Below are 16,278 nucleotides of genomic sequence, written 5' to 3'. Positions count from 1 at the left end.
TGCTGGTTCATATAGATTACAGAGATATATCGATAATCCTTTTTGTTACTTGTGAATTGTAGAGAGATCCATTTTATACCTTTCAAGCTGAAAAAGCCACATTTGCCCCTCCATCCCCCTAGGCTGAACTTTCTATGTTGAGAGATGCAGCACAGAATTTGACTCATGATTCTATCTTGACAATGTGCCTTTAATAAACTAATAGTCTCCAGAAATAGAGTATCAAGTCCATGTTGTTCGTATATAATAGAAGTTTATTTTGTTTTATCAGGAACTAATTTTAGTATGAGAACCCAGATTTTGTTTTAAGTGCTTATTTTTCTAACCAGTGGAAGGACATACAAGAAGAAATAGCATAATATTTTGAAGACCGAAGGAAGATTTTTTGAGCTATTTTTAAGCTTCTGGATTCATTTTATTTGAAATGTGTAGTAAGATAATAAGGGCCATCTTGTTTGTGTTTGCAGATTTATTAGTAATTTAATAATGCTCTATTTATACCCACATGTTTGTAATATACAACCAGGCCTGTATATGCTATTATCATAACATGTCTTGTGATTAGTATGATTGGACAAGACTTTAGATTTATTGTAATGAAATAAGTTCCTTTAAAATTAACCTAACAAGATTTTAATGCAAACCTCACCATTCACAAATAAAAATGACTTAGAAAGTGGCATTAAGAAAAGTCTTGGGGATTTCAGTGTTGGGACTGACATGCGCAAGATTGGCACCGCTGCGTCAGTCCATGCCTAATGAGTAGATGAATCACAATTTATCACCTCAGATTAAACTGTCAGAGTTGTGTGTCAGACCTTACATTTTCTGTTCTCTGGCTGTACTAGTCTAGTGATCAGACAGGTACTGAAGCTGGACAATTGCCTTTGTATTAAAAATGAGTTTTAAATATTAATAACTTGTGCATGGATGTAGCAATGTGGACCCTATTTGCATGTTTTTACAGTATAGGAAAAGACAGTTCTGCAGAGATGTGAAGAAATAATGGAGTCTAGTCAGATGTTGACTAGACAACTGCTGGGCAAGGTTCTTCTGGCATACATAACAACATCCATACAACAGTCGAGGTTTTCAATAATGAGAGCCTAAACTTAGTCTCCTAAATCTTCATCTAAGCACCTAAATGAGTAGTCTGACTTTCAAAAGTATTAAGCAGCCAGCAGCTCCTACATGTGCTTTGCTGAAATAGGGCTCAAGTTGCAAAAAAGGTGCAGTCTTAATATGGCCCTAAATCACTCTGGCTCAAGGAATAAATAAATATAGAAAGAAAAACTCTACCCTTCTGCCTGTCTGTCCTAACTTACTTATCCATCCTGTTTAATCTGCTGTATCTACTTTTTTGTGCAGATGTTGAGTGCCCTAGGCTATGGCCTGGTACAACTGTTCTCCTTTTGCTCATAGTTCAGAATCACAATCCTTTTTTTCCACTTAAAAACTTCAATCAAGCAGATTTTCTTAAACTTTATGGTTCTTTTCTTTTGATCAATTTCTTCTCTGCGGGGGCCTATAGAGACTCTGTGCAGACTCACGTTTCTCATCTGGGAGTTATTCTTCAGATCTTATTTTTTTAACCACATCCCTAGGCTTTCCAAATTATTTTTCTCATTCCTCTGCTTCATATCCCACTGGGGCACTCTGTAACTCAAAGCAGCACCCTGGAATCCCCATTCTCACCCCTATCATATAATTATGATATATTTCATACAAAGCATATCCTATGAAAGATCATGATCTACTGAATTCCATTGTTCTGTCAAAATATGTATATCATTAATGTAAAGCTATGAGATGGTGCTGTATGGTTGTTACTGAAATATGTTGTGAGTTTGGTAGTCGTCCACTGCTAGTTCTCTAGTGACAACAAAGGAAGTGAACCACTCCCAGGAGACAGGTTTCAGCGTGGTACCCATGTTAGTCTACATAAGTCTACATCAAAATTAAACTCATTGGTTTCAAGGGACCTACTCTGGATTTGTACCATTGTGAATGAGATCACAATCTGGCCCCATATTTACTAAACTAATTGTCTGTATCATTTTAAATTTATTTTTCAACTGTACAAATATTTTAAAGTGCTCTTGAAAGATTCCAGATTGAGAGCCCTGGCCACAGAAGCCATCTCTCTATTTACAGTATATGTACAGCACAGGAGTAGCAGTAATAGCTTCCTCTGACCTGCATGCAGTTATTGTACCCTCCTAGTTGGGAGCCAGTTTATGACAAATAAAATTTGAATACCTGTTCCCAGAGAGTTAGTTTGAAAGTACTACTTCACATACGTCACTGTATAGTACTTTCTGGCACTACTAACCTTGGCAAGTTTAGAATCTGTAAATAAAGTGAAAGGGTCTATAGCCCATTATTAATCTCCTAAAATACACATTCATTCTAAGAACTAAATGATAATTCTTAGTGTCAGTGGTGTGCTATGAAGTCATCAGCTGTAGTGTCTGATGAGTGGTGATGGGAGATATTGTGCCTAGGTAGGGCAGGAGCTCTGCAGTTGTACACTTTCCCCATCTGTGTAAAAGGTATGCTGCAAGCCTCCAGTCAGTCCTGACCACTTACTTGGTACTAGCTCAGGTGCACTGAGTGCTATGGTTTCACCCTGAGCCCAGACTTGCCATCTTTTGTGGTTTGCAGTATTGTTGTCAGTACACACATTCTCTCTCTCTGTCTCTCTCTCTCTCTTTGCATTCAAGAAGCACAGGCTTTATGATTCTTTACATGTGAGTGTACTTATGGAAAGGGCTCTCCCTACCTTAAGCACACTCATAAAGATGGCACCATAATTTGGCCCTCTGTGTTTATATATTTTTCATGTACTTAAAAGCTGGCTGACATTTCCTTCTCAGATTATAAATATTTGAAGGTAGGTCAAACATCAGGCCTAACTGACTTTAGCAGAGCTCCTTTAGTACAATATACAATTTAGATAAAAGTTTAGATCATAGCAGATCATATTAGATGAGGTTATACAAAGGAAAAGGAGTGGCAGGGGAATTTTGGATCCAACTCTGAGATAGTTATTAGCTGAGAGACTTTGCTAAAAAGCTCCTGAGTCTGAAACATGTAAAGTGGGATGCACAGGATCATTTCACACTCCAAATAGTGTTTGGTGCCAGATGTGCATTGCCTCTGCATTGGGAATAACAGATTCCCTAAAGAAAGAGGATCACTTGGCCCAAATGGGGTGCTTTTAGCACAGCACATTACTAAATTGGATTCTTCCATTCTGACACCAGCTGAAATGAAGGTTGACTCAGGCAAAATAAGTTATCCCAGCCTTTCAGTAGAAACATTAATACCCAGAAGGTTCCTTGGATGTGGAGCCACCATGGAGATAGCTAGAGCTGTGCATTTTAACACAAATCTGGTTGCTAATGGTCCAAATGCAAACATTATCACTCAGGAATATTATATGGATTTGTCACGCTCAGACTCTGGAGGATTGTAGTTGCATAACAAGTTTAGTTGCATAACCAGACTACTGCGTACTAAACTGAACAAGCTGAAATGGTAATATCGTAATGTTAAATAAGTACATTACCATACATTAGTTCTGCTTTCACCAAAAGCATAATGAGTTCATTCGAATGGAGGTCATATATTCATCACTCTTTTTTAAAGTATTAAACACTCTTTTTACTTTTTTAAAGTAAAATCATTGTACAGCACAGCTGGTGGCAACACAACTTTTCTAGCTCCATATCTGGCTAATATTTGTATCTTCTGATATATTCTTTCACATAATGCTTGACTCAACCATCTTTGGCAATGTCTATACTTGTGACAGTGTGTAGAGTACAGACATTGCACACCAGCTATCATGGGTATAAATAGTGTAGATATGAGACATGGTTTAGATGAGTAGAGTGTCTTAGTCACCTGATCCCCCCAGACTCTTTATGCACCCAAGCAGTATCTCCCTCATTTACACTGCTGTTTTTAGCAGTGTGTCTTACTGCCTTCTCGCTGCCACAGCCTCTCCTTGCTGTAGTGAAGGGCTCCAGCTGCAGGGAGTTGCCAGAGCCTTTCCCACTGCCTTCCTGCTGCCATAGCCTTTCACTGAGATGTGTAGCTACATACCACAGTGAAGGCAGCCTGCCTTTCACTGTGGTGCTAACTACACATGTAGTGCTTGTACTCTACATGCCACTGTAAGTGTAGAGATAGCCTTTGAATCTGTTCAAGCTTGCAGCTGCTCTTGCTGTCTCATGCACTTTTCTCAAACTTTTTTTTTGCTCTGTCTGGGCTCAGTTCTGTAAGGTCCTCTGAAGTGTTGAGCACCCATCACTCATCTTAACTTCGGTGGGAATTGAGGGTGCCCAGGACTTCAGTGCAATGTTTGGAACCTTGCCCAACCCTATCCTATAAAAGTACCTTTCTTCTAAATTTCGTGTGTATGCGTGCCAGCATGTGTGTGTGCGTGTGTATGTGTGCTCATGTCTGGACCTTTTTTTACCTTACATTCTCCTTCTTTTTAATTAAACTTTTCCCCTCTTAAATAGCTTTCTGGCCTCTACGTTCACCATATTCCTCAGAATTCTATATGCTTCAGTCAGGTAACGCCTTAAGCCTTGATTCAGCAAGGTAGTTAAGCATGTGTCATCTTTAAACATGTGAGTAGCCCTACTGAAGACAATAGTATTATGGTGTGCTCAAATAGTCTGCTGAATCTGGACATTAATCTCCTCTTTTCTAAAGGGCTCCAATGGAAAACCGCAAATCTACTTTCCTAATCTCTCCATCCAAGTCATAACATTGGAGACTATATAACTCAAGCCGTGCTCTCCTGTACCATTTCTGATTCTTTAAACTCTCTCTTGTAATGAGGCATCCAAAATCATGCATAATATTCCAAGTGTGATCTTGCCATGGCTTTGTAATAAGCCATTATGATCATTCTAGCTTGTGTTCACAAAAAAATGAATCAATAATAAATGTCAAGGCTTATCTGGTTACTTGTGTAAGGAGGTGGTTGACGGTTCTTTTGAACTGATGTTACATCAGTTAGTTATATATAATTTTGTGGTTTTTATATACCTTTTTACATTTACACTTAGAAGCTGTGATGGGCATGTCTTGCAACATGGAATGAAAAAGCTTCTTCCAGCATTTACTATAGTGCAAAAATAATACTTGCATACAGCTTGACTGTACCAACATGAACAAATCTGTGGACACATTCTATTTAGTCTAGATGTACTCACTAAACTATGGTATATGTGCTGTTTTCAGAAGCGCTTTGTTTAAAAACAATTCTGACAAGTATTTAATGAGTGGGAAATAACTTGACCATAGATTTTTGGTGGCTTGGTCATTCCTACTTTCCACAACCAGCAGCCTCTGGGCTCTCCAAACACTCTAGCAATGTGAAAGAACTCTGATCCGAAGCCTGGGAGAATTAGAACTTAGTTCCTATTTGGCAGTGAATGTGTGCACCATCACACCACCAAGTCAGCCTGAGGTCTAATATTGTTAGGTATCAATTAATGAGATTCAGTGGGTCATGAATTTTTTTTATAAGAAAGAACATTGTAATTATTGGTAATGTAAATTTAATAGTGCTTCTGTTTTAGTTCCCCAGTCTTCACTGTAAGTAAACCAAATTCAAGTTAATCAAAGACCAAAGGCTTGCCACAGTCATAGACTTTCTGGCAGAGGCTATGACATGGGTGGCTCTGTTTTGTTTGCTGATTGTGCATAATGTATAGATGCTTTGTTTTCAGAGTGTTGCATTATGGCTAGATCCTGTGACTGACTCTCACGTGGACTTCTGGCTGCTTAGAAACTGTCAAATAAGACCCTTGATAATATTGAGGTTAACATTTCCTACCAAATGAATATTTATTACAGGTACATCATTAAGTAGAAATAATCATTGTTGATTTTGTTTTGCTTCGAGTACTAGATTTAATTACTAAACCAGTTCACACTACAATGGCTGTAAATGATGGCAAATTGGTAAAATAGGGTATCTATTTCATACAGATGAAATATATGTGAGAGGGGAAAATCCACTGGAAATAGATTACACTGGAATCCCAGAACCTCACCACAGCAGTATGTGCTGCCAATATTTTAATGAGGGATTCTCTCAAAACTTTTTCCTCTCAATCTGTGATAAACTCTATCATCCAGAGGAAAAGCTAGCTATGTTTTTGATTTCCCATTTAAGAAAATCCCTTTAGGCTAATCACAACCAAAGAAGGAGGAACCACCACTGGGCAAACTTATTTTAAGTGCTCTTTGCTGGAAATGTTTATACTTTGTTCTTGTAAGTCATACTGAGTTCATTGGTAGCATAATAATGAATTGATGTAACTTCAAGTAGGGAAGTGAAATGAAGAGCTTTTTGATCAACTTGCAGGGTTTTTTTACTGATGAACTTAAACTTAACCTTATTTCTGGGGCAGGGATCATGGTACTGATCCAAAATCCACTGAAGTCAATAGGATTATTTCCCTTGTCTTCACTGGGCTTTGGATCAGTCCCCATATTTGTTCAGTCCCTAGCACAATGGATGTCCAATCCTGATTCAGTGTACTAATAAATAACAATAATTTCTACTCACCCACCAAGTAGAGAGCCATCAATCCTGCAAAAGGAAGTGGTGCATGTCAATATGAAAATGTAGCCTGGGAAAGCACCAGGAATAGATAATATACCAGCAGAATTGTTAAAAGCGATTGGTGATTACGGTATTGATTTCATATGGAAAATTTGCAATGATGTATGTATGACTAGAAATTGGTCAGGTGGTCGGACAAAGGGAATAGTTCTGTCCTTACAAAAGAAGGGAGACATAAGAGAGTGTAGTTACATTCGTATTATCTTCCTGCATTACGTGGAGTTCTTCTCCACGTAACGCTGGATCACATGAAGTGAATGATAGAAGCAGAACTACCAAAACAAGCTGGTTTCAGAGAAAGTTGAGGCATGTGTGATCAAATCAATCATCTGTCACATCACTGAAAAATGCAGGTTGCACATGGTGAGACCTCACATCCCTGGTTAAATGGATTGCAGCCCACCTGTAGACAAGGAGTGGTGATTCAGAAGCCAGAGAAGGCACATGAAGAGTGATGGTGGACCCTTATTAACACAGCTGACAACTCATGTATATGGAAACCCTTGAGATTAACACCCCAAGCAGGGCTGGGGCACAAAGGCCCCATATTAATATGTGTATAGTATATTGCATCAATCCAGTGCTGACTGACTTTATCTGCTCTCATTCCTTCAGTTACTACTACACAAATAATTCTCTAATCTCTTTGCTCTGATTTCTTCCCTCCATTCACTCTTGCTTTGAGTTCTACTGATTCAAAACACTAAATAAGAGCCCGGTATTTATTATTATTTTTATTATCTGCAGCCATTTCTCCGACATCATCTGGAATGTCCAGTTGCCAATTCAACCTGAACCTGGTAGAAACTGAACATGTTATCTCCCCCTCCATTAAACCTTGCCACTTCCTTCCTTCACAATCCTCTCAATTATTCTGGCTTGCAGTCTTGATGTCATAATCATCTCTCCAACACTCAGGCTGCAACGAAATCTTGACACCTCTTCCTTTTTACAGCTCTAAAATCTGTACCTTTCTTCTGTTCCCACTGTTAAAACCTTAGTCCACTGCGTGGCACTCTCTCTTGTCTTGACTACTGAAACGTAAAGTGAAACATTTTGAACACCTGGGGTTGGCTATACTGCATTTGTTGAGAACGACTCTATTTTTGCAGTGATTTCTCAGTACAAAATATATCCCATTTTCATTAACAAGAAAAGAGAATAATATGTAATCTGAAAAAACTGAGCTTTTAACCCCCTGCAGAAACTCATTTTCAAATTGATTTGGCCTTCTAGAATTACATCTCTAATATCCAACATCCACTACAATTTTGTGCTTTTTTCCCCCCCTCAGTTGTAGCTCAGTGCCACTTATTCCTTTCTTACACATTTTCATAAAATACTGCAGGTTGCAACAAAGTAATATATACAGTATTTTTGAGATATTGCTTACTCATGAACATAAACTCAGAAGTTAAACAAGACTTGGCAAAAATAAATCTCACCTCTTAAACTAGAAATGAAAACATTATCACAAAAGGGGAGGAAAAAGACTCAGACCATTTATGTAACTATGGTTCCTATAAAGCTTCTCTATCGACCAATCTTGTCCAGAAGAAGAAATCTTTTCCAGCATTGTTTTTGTTGCAGCTTGCCCATGTCACCAATTTATAGATAGAACAGGTTTCCAAAACATAGTCACAGAGTGGTGTAATGTAGTTGTAGCTAATAACATGTTATAACTAGAGACCATGACACTGGCCATTACCCAAAAAATACGAAGAAAGGGGTCTGATTATAAGATTATTGATGAGGTTTAGGGCTATGAATATGTGCTCAAACAAGGGGAAAAGGGAGTTAGAATTCCCGTATGGCTCTACATGGGCAACATGGACAATGGTTCAGGCACAATGGAAAAAAACAGAGTTACTCATCTTAGTGTTAAATAAAAGTTTAACCTCAATTGCGGGTTGAAAATTTTCCATTGAAAATTTGTTTGACAGAAAATAGCTCTTTTATCTAAATGGAAACTTTTGTGAGAATCATGCATTTTTAACTAAATTTTTCAGGTTTTCAAACTCCCCCCCCCCCGCTTGACAATGAAAATGTTATGGGTTTGATGCCATTTTTTAATTTCTTCAACATCACCCCCCCCACACACACACACAAAATCAAAAAAAAATCAGTGAAAACGATTTCTTGTTTTTGTTGATTTTCTTCAAGGGAAAAACATTCGCACCCAGGAAAAGACAGATGTTTGAGAAATCATAGCATCAGGAAGAAGTTACAGAATTTGGCAAGAACATACATATTGGTGGAGAAGGATGAGAGGAGGCAATGGAAATAAGAATAATAATAAGAAAAACAAAAATAACATTTGACTTCTATAGCACCCGAGACTGTGAGCCTAAGGGAAAGAAGAATGTGAGGTTGCCAACTGTAGTAGACAATGTTGAAATGAGGCATATGAAGAGATGAAAGGTTTAATTTAGAAATGCTTTGTGCAGCGGCACATCCAGGGAGACTCTGGGAAACAACTGTATGTCAGGTGTGCAAGCCTGAGCAAAAGAGGTAAGGGGACAAGAGTAGAGAGGTAGAACTGTGAATGGTGCAGATATAAGTGGTATCTGAAACCATGAGGATGGATGAGATTGCCTTGAGAAAGAACAGAGAGACAAGGGGCAAAGGTTGAGAGGATTCAGATTACCAAGGGACAACACAGAGAGGAGAGAGGAACCACTTAAAATGATGGAAAAAGGTAAGAGAAGCCAGGAGAGCAAGACGTATGATGAAACTCCAACATATGCCTTGGATTTGCTTGGTGTATTTTAGTGACCTTGGAAGTAACAGGAGCAGAGAAAGCCAAAGAGATGGTTGGAAAGGAGAAAATCTAGACAGAGGGAATTGACAGCAAATTCCAGAATTTTAAGAGACAAAGGGAGGAGGCAGATACATTGGTTGTTGTAAAGAGATGTTTGGGGTTTTTTTCAGGATAAGGAATCCAAAAGCAACTTGTAAGTCTGAAAAGAAAGAGCCGGAGTGGGGGAAATATAGATAGGTTAAAGATAAGGAAGAGCAAAGAGATGTAAAAGAGGACAGCAGAGGAGAGCTTCTGCTCTATCTGCCCCTTGGCTTCTATTCTCCCTTTCCCTCCAGCCCCATTCCTTACCTTGCTGCATTCTTCCACCTCCACACTGCCCAGCCTCTAACAGCAAGAGCACTGAGAGCACAGGAGACAGTCTTCCTGGTGGAGTTCCTGTGCCTAGCACCATTGCCACCACTGGTAACTGCTCAACCCCTGCAACTCCAGGGAAGGCGTGTGTGTGGAAACTCAGATGTCATCTTTGAAGAATTTAGCTGCCACACTCTAACATAGCTCTACTGAGCATGTGTAGACTCAAATTTTTCAGAGATTTATACTTTAGCCAAATTTGAGCAAATTTTCAAGGTGACAGCAAAAGGTACATCCTTGACTCCAGAGCAATATGTCAAGTCCCTATGCCAAAGGATGGAAACATTAGCGATTTGGTTGTAAGAATATTTTTAAACATCTAAAAACTAACCTATTTTCCCTTAAAATAATTCTCAAAAATGGATGATCCCATTTAGCTTAAATTTTCCAAAAATAATTCAGCCTGAGGCAGACACCTGGCGTAGAAGATTTCAGCTCAAACAGTTAAACTTTGGCAAATATATAAGTAAATGAAAACAGGTTCTTATCATGGAACGTTTGGGTGAACTTTAACAATAGATGGCACTACCAGCTCTGCCGATAATAAAATCATTGTTAATAATTGGGTAAAAGGGGCAATGACAGTGTTAGGGCAAGACAGTAGTTGGGATTACTCAGATTTAGATGAAAGAGATGGTAAGACTGAGGAGGAGGAAAATTTCAGTCATCGAGTGTCAATTTAATTTGCAAATGTATTCTCTGAAACTGTGAGTTTATGAACACATAATTGATTAAGTAATATTTTTTCTTGTAAAATCATAGAATTATAGACATGTAGGGCAGGAAAGGACCTCAAGAGATCATCAAGTTTAGACCCCGATGCAGACACAGGACCAAGTAAGGCAGCACCATCCCTGACAGGTGTTTGTCCAACCTGCTGTTGAAAACCTCCAATGACGTGGATTGACAACCTCCCTTGGAAGGTTATTCCAGTATTAACTATCCTTATAGTTAGAACATTGCTTCTAATATCTAACCTAAATACCCCTTACTACAGATTACTTCTTGTCCTACCTTCAGTGGACCTGGGGAACAAATGCCCACTATCCTCTTTATAACAGACCTGAACGCATTTGAAGACTTATTAAGTTCCTCCCCTGTCTTCTTTTCTCAAGGCTAAACATGTCCAGTTTTGTTACCCTTTCATCATGAGTCAGGTTTTCTAAAGGTTTGCTTTCCTCTGGACTCTCTCCAATTTTCCAATATATTTCTTAAAGACTGGCATGCCGAACTGGACACAACACTCCGGCTGAGGCCTCAACAGTGCCAAGTAGAGCGGGACAATCATGTTCTGTCTTACATACAAAACACATTTAAACACCCCAGAATCATAATAGCCTTTTTGCAATGGCATCGCATTGTTGACTCATGTTCAATTTGTGATCCGCTACATCTCCCCAGATCCTTTTCAGCAGCATTACCACAAGCCAGTTACCCCCTACTCATTATTATTGACAGAACTGTGGTCGATATGAAAATAACCTGCAATATCCTAGACAACCCTTACTGAATTAAGTTAAACCTTATTAATTAAGTTTAAATATTTTAAGAGTTTGTTGTATTAAAAATGAAAATGTCTATGTACTATTGAGGGATTGTATGCATTTCTATGGAGGAGGAGGACCACAGCCCTCCAGGAATTGAGAACAGTGGTGAGTGGTTAGGCAAATTCACTCAGGTTGTAAGACCTCCAGAGAGAAGCTTATATTTACTAGTTCAAATTGGATTCTCCAGGGACCTACAGTTTAAATTAACTGTAGTTAAATAGCTTGAGTTAAAACTGACGCAGGGTCTTCTTTCCAATCCAGCAAATGGACAAGACCTCTGGTCTAAGGAGACTTGAATCTTTGGAAAAGGTTGGAAGGTCTTTGGCCCACCGACACGCTATAAGATTTGAGAGCTAGTTCTGAGTAAAAGCTGTTATGAACTGGAGAGCACAGGAAAAACCCCTATATTGGAGGTTTGAAGGACTAAGGACCAACCAGAACCCTTGTTGGAGTTACAGGATTATCTCTGTTAAGCTTATTAGCATACACACAGGTTCTTTTATTGTTTTTAATATGTTTTCTCTGTAATGCTTTCACCTTAAGAATAATGTGCTTGCTTAGAAAGTGCTGTGTGGCAACTTAACTGTGGCAATTACATTGTGTAATCTCTGAAGAAAGAAGTGAAGCAGGCCTTCTTAGCAGTCTGTCTTTTGCTGGGGAGGTCACAGTATAGTCAGGAAAGTGTTCAGATTGGAAATACCCTGGTTAGAAAGGAGAGAAATGCAGGTCTCTGGCCAAGAGAGGTGATGGCTGAGGAGTCGGGAGCCTAGAATAGGTGCCCTTGCTACACCACAGACAGGAAATATACATGCAGTTGCCCTGCACTATAAGACATTTTATTGTCTGCCTGCATTCACTATTTTACTGAAGTGTGTGGTTGTACAAATTTAAAAGAATTAAATAGAGAAGATTTGAAAATTTTGCATGAATTAAAAAATGAACCTGGATACTGTATGTCTTTTCAGGTTCCCAAGCACATGTTCAACAGTGATATTTACTATGGGCAATTAAAGACATGCTTTAGAAGATGTGCCTGCTGTGAAAGTGAAGATGTTTGTGTCATCCTTTGCCTACTTATTTTTCAACATAATATCCAAACCAATCTTCTTTTGTGGCTCCATAATAAACAATTGCATCTTCACCTCAAGTTCCTTATTAAGGTTTTTTTCTCCTAAACTAAACCTTTGCTTTCCATTGCAAAAAATTACATTTATCATTGTTAGTGAGACAGATTAATTTTTTCATGGTTCATACTGAAAATTAAATAAAGCGTCAGAGATGAAATTAGTCCTGTTGTGAAAGGCTTTGGTCAGTCCTCCATGGCTTATGCCCTACAGTTCTACTGCCAAAGGAAGGTCATAGATGGAACAGACACAACATTTTGAAAGAATATTTTCAACCAATTGTACCCACATCCCTATGAATATTCTTCTACAAAATTAATTTAGTGATGTTTGGGGAGCAAGTGAAAAATGTCTTCTCTTCCTTTCTTTGTAAATATTGCCACTTTGCACACTCTAGTAGGATCCAGTGTCCTTGAATCTAAATACTTTTTAATGCTCAGAGGAAATCAAACTTTTTATAATTGAAGGAGTTAGAGTTGTAACATAATCCTTATACTGTATTATACGTCTTGTACACATGTCTCTCATGAACTTACTTGGATGTGATCTGTGATTTTAGAGTTATGATTGATGCAACTTTAACTGCCTCTAGTAAATCTTCAATTCAATCCAGGGAGAGAAAATAAATGTATAAACATATATATCAAAAATATGAAAAATGATAGTACTGTACTATTTGTAAGTCTATTTACAAGTGTAATGATATTCAAATTCGTTAAATGATTAACTACCACCACATTTTAAGAGACATTTAGAGAAATAAAATCATCTGCACTGGATGGCTGGATTGATGTAAAGAGGACCTTCCCTGTGCTCTTTCTTTTTGCTACAGCATTTCAAAACCATGAAAAAATGTATAACTAAAAAAACAAGCAAAAGTTAATCTGACTGGCGCTGTGATGAAAATTTTGATGAGGGGAAAAAAAAGATTTTTAATGAAATCATATTCTTTCTTCCATCCTATTTTCTCTTCTTGTTTCTCCATCCTTGAGTATAGTTCAGATGTGCAAGCACAAGTAAAAAGCATTAAATGGGATGACTGTTTAAAAAAGTAATAAGATTAGGAAATGCTTTTTGTTAAAAATAGCATTTTTACTGAAGGGACATAGAGGAAAGAGGACATTTTCCATGGCAATTTTGAATGCAATAAATTGTTTTAAAAATCTGTTTTTTGTAGAAAATAATTCAGTTATCCTAAACATTTTTGTGCTAACTAATTTGACATGGTAAAGTCTCTTTTTCTGAGTATTGATGTCAGTTTCAAAAAATATAAAAACACAACATTCAACACATTACAAATGCACAAAAACTGGGACACAGATAACAATAAAGCATTTATATTATAGAACAAATTTCAGATTTGTTGCTCAGATTTATACATTACTAATAAACCAGATTGCTTTCAATGAGTTTCTTTTTTAACTCTTCATTGTTTTGCCCCAACCAACGTCATGGACTAATTTCTCTCTACTCCTTCTCCTTGCTCCGTCCTTTTCTCTCTCACTGGCATACTCTCAGTCCTTCCACATCCAGTTGCTACCGATGCTGTGAGTACTCTCCACTCTGCACTTTCTGCCATCTGGAATGGCTGTCTGTGTCTCTGCCTCCTCTATTCAATATAGGTTTTTATACCATGCTCATCACCATAGTAGCTGACAGCCTTCTGGTAGAATATTAAGCAACATGACTAACATTTGTCATGTTTTGTTTATTCTCTCTCATCCTCTTCCCAGTGAGAGAAGTGTGTGTCAGTGCAGTGTTTGGGTAGGTTTTTGCTTTTAAACAAATATAACTGTTTATATTAGCCAAGACAAGGTCAAAGAAATGTGCATTACGCTTGGAGCGGAAAGTGGTGAGCTTCATGATGGCCCTTCCCAAATCTCACGTTAATTACATCCCTTGCCTATCCTTCTTTATGTTATTGTTCTCTTTTGGTGTAAATGAAACTCCCATCAAACCCCTCACACTTGTGCCCATTTACATCAGCAGAGAATGTGACCCTGAATTAAATGTTTTGACACAGTTTTATGGAAGAAGATACATATAACAAAGTTGTATTCTGTGCATTGTTGCAAGGGCAGCCATTCTTAGTGAAATCAACAGGGGCACGGGAACTTGTTGGGCTCAAAGATTGTAACTAAACTGCATATAAATGATATTTAAAAACATTTAAATTCTATACCATTATATTTACTTATTCTTACAATTTGTACTTGATAATAAAGTGACTAAAATCCATTTTTTCATGTCTGAATACTGGTGACATTGTAGCAGAATTTTCAGAAGCATTCTAGATCTATTGCTAGCTTTGAGCACTCAGCAGCTGACCTTCATGTGACCTGCCACCTGCTATTTATCCATCTTCTCACTGGTCAGCCCCTGCTATGATGGCCTACCACCATTCCTTCCATAATATATTTCTTGATGTAATTTCATCTCTATGCCTGATGTGACTAAGGTACATAAGTTTGCACCTGTTGAGTTCCAACAGCAGGGTCTGCTTCTTTCCAATAATATTTCTAATGTAAGCATTCAGCTTCTTTGCAGTACAGGTGGTACCCAAGAGTCTTCACCAACACCACATTTCAAAGTCTTTAATTTTCTTGTCAGGAGTATTAATTTCCTACAATTTCACCAGATGAACCTCCATACACATCCAGATGCCACATTTTTTTCCAAACTTTTGTAAGGAAGGCCATGGCTTAGTGAGCCATTCATAGTCTTCTTTCAATTTTACTGAACAACCTCCTTGGTTGGAGATATATGATCCCGGATAACTGAATTAATCTACCACCTCTACAACTTGACTGTTAATTGTGATATCCGTTTGCACCTTGATTTTGTTAATAATGTCAGTGTGCATCTATTTTGTTTTCACCTCACTGAGGGACAGTTGCTAACTGTTTTAACAGACTCCAACATTCATTGCATTGCGTCAGTGTTTGTAGCAGAGTATCATGTCATCAGAGTATCTCAAGCTGGTAAAGAGGAAATCCAGTCCTACAGAAATCTCAACTCCATCCACTTAGTCAGAACCTTCTAGGGCTGGTCTCATAATAAATTATGCATACATGTTAAAAGTCTTGAGGACAGAATATCTCACACCCTGCCCAATGCAAAACCACTCACTCTCAACTGTTGCTGTTCACACAGTTATCTGCAGTTGATGGTAGAAACTTGCAATGGGTTCAATGAGATGCATTTCAGTCCTTATGTCAGCCAATATACTCTAAGGATGGTCACGTCAGACAATCTGGAAGGCTTTTGAATTGTCAGTGAAACACATAATCAGTTGATGATTATATTCTGATGTTACCTACTTTGCTGATTTTCTGGACCAAGCATTCATACATGAGACAAATGTGGGACAAAGAATGATGAGTCTCAGTCCTGTAAAATGATGAGATGTTTGCCTGTTATCTGTAGAATTAAAGCAAATAATGGAAAGTACTGAAAATAAAGACCATGGTTCCCAAGCTGGAGTAACTACACTGTCTTTATAGTCGTTACTCCAGATTTACACTGGTGTAACTAAGAGCAGAATTTGGTTCATTTTCTCTTTCTAAATTCAGATGTGATAACTGTGGGTGAGGAAAAGAAGGAAAAGAAGTGGTGTCTTGAGACAGGAGTAAACTATGGGATCCTCCACTGAAGCAGAGAGTAATAAAAGTATCCATTCCAGACCTGTATAGCTATAATGATTATACAGTGCAATAAAGTAAGCTTTATGGTCTCACTTCTGCATTAAAAAGTGCACAGCAGATAACTGATGGGAATTTT

General features: G+C 38.1%; 1 protein-coding gene across 10 annotated transcripts in view; it reads left to right on the top strand.

Annotated features, from left to right (window-relative positions):
* Nucleotides 1-16,278, top strand: part of TRPC6 (transient receptor potential cation channel subfamily C member 6) — a 173,576-nt gene that overhangs the window by 87,981 nt on the left and 69,317 nt on the right. Inside the window, exon 1 of one of the 10 annotated variants that reach the window (XM_030560210.1) lies at nucleotides 5,793-5,845. The exons of the other annotated variants lie outside the window; for them this stretch is intronic. The gene's annotated coding sequence lies outside the window, so the exon portion shown is untranslated. Of the gene's footprint in view, nucleotides 1-5,792; nucleotides 5,846-16,278 lie in introns of those variants that run through there. 10 annotated transcript variants of the gene reach the window in all.

The sequence above is a fragment of the Gopherus evgoodei genome, chromosome 1 (genome assembly GCF_007399415.2).
Source record: "Gopherus evgoodei ecotype Sinaloan lineage chromosome 1, rGopEvg1_v1.p, whole genome shotgun sequence".
Taxonomy (NCBI): domain Eukaryota; kingdom Metazoa; phylum Chordata; order Testudines; family Testudinidae; genus Gopherus; species Gopherus evgoodei.
Note: the sequence above shows the minus strand (reverse complement) of the source record. Positions and strands in the feature narration are given on the sequence as shown.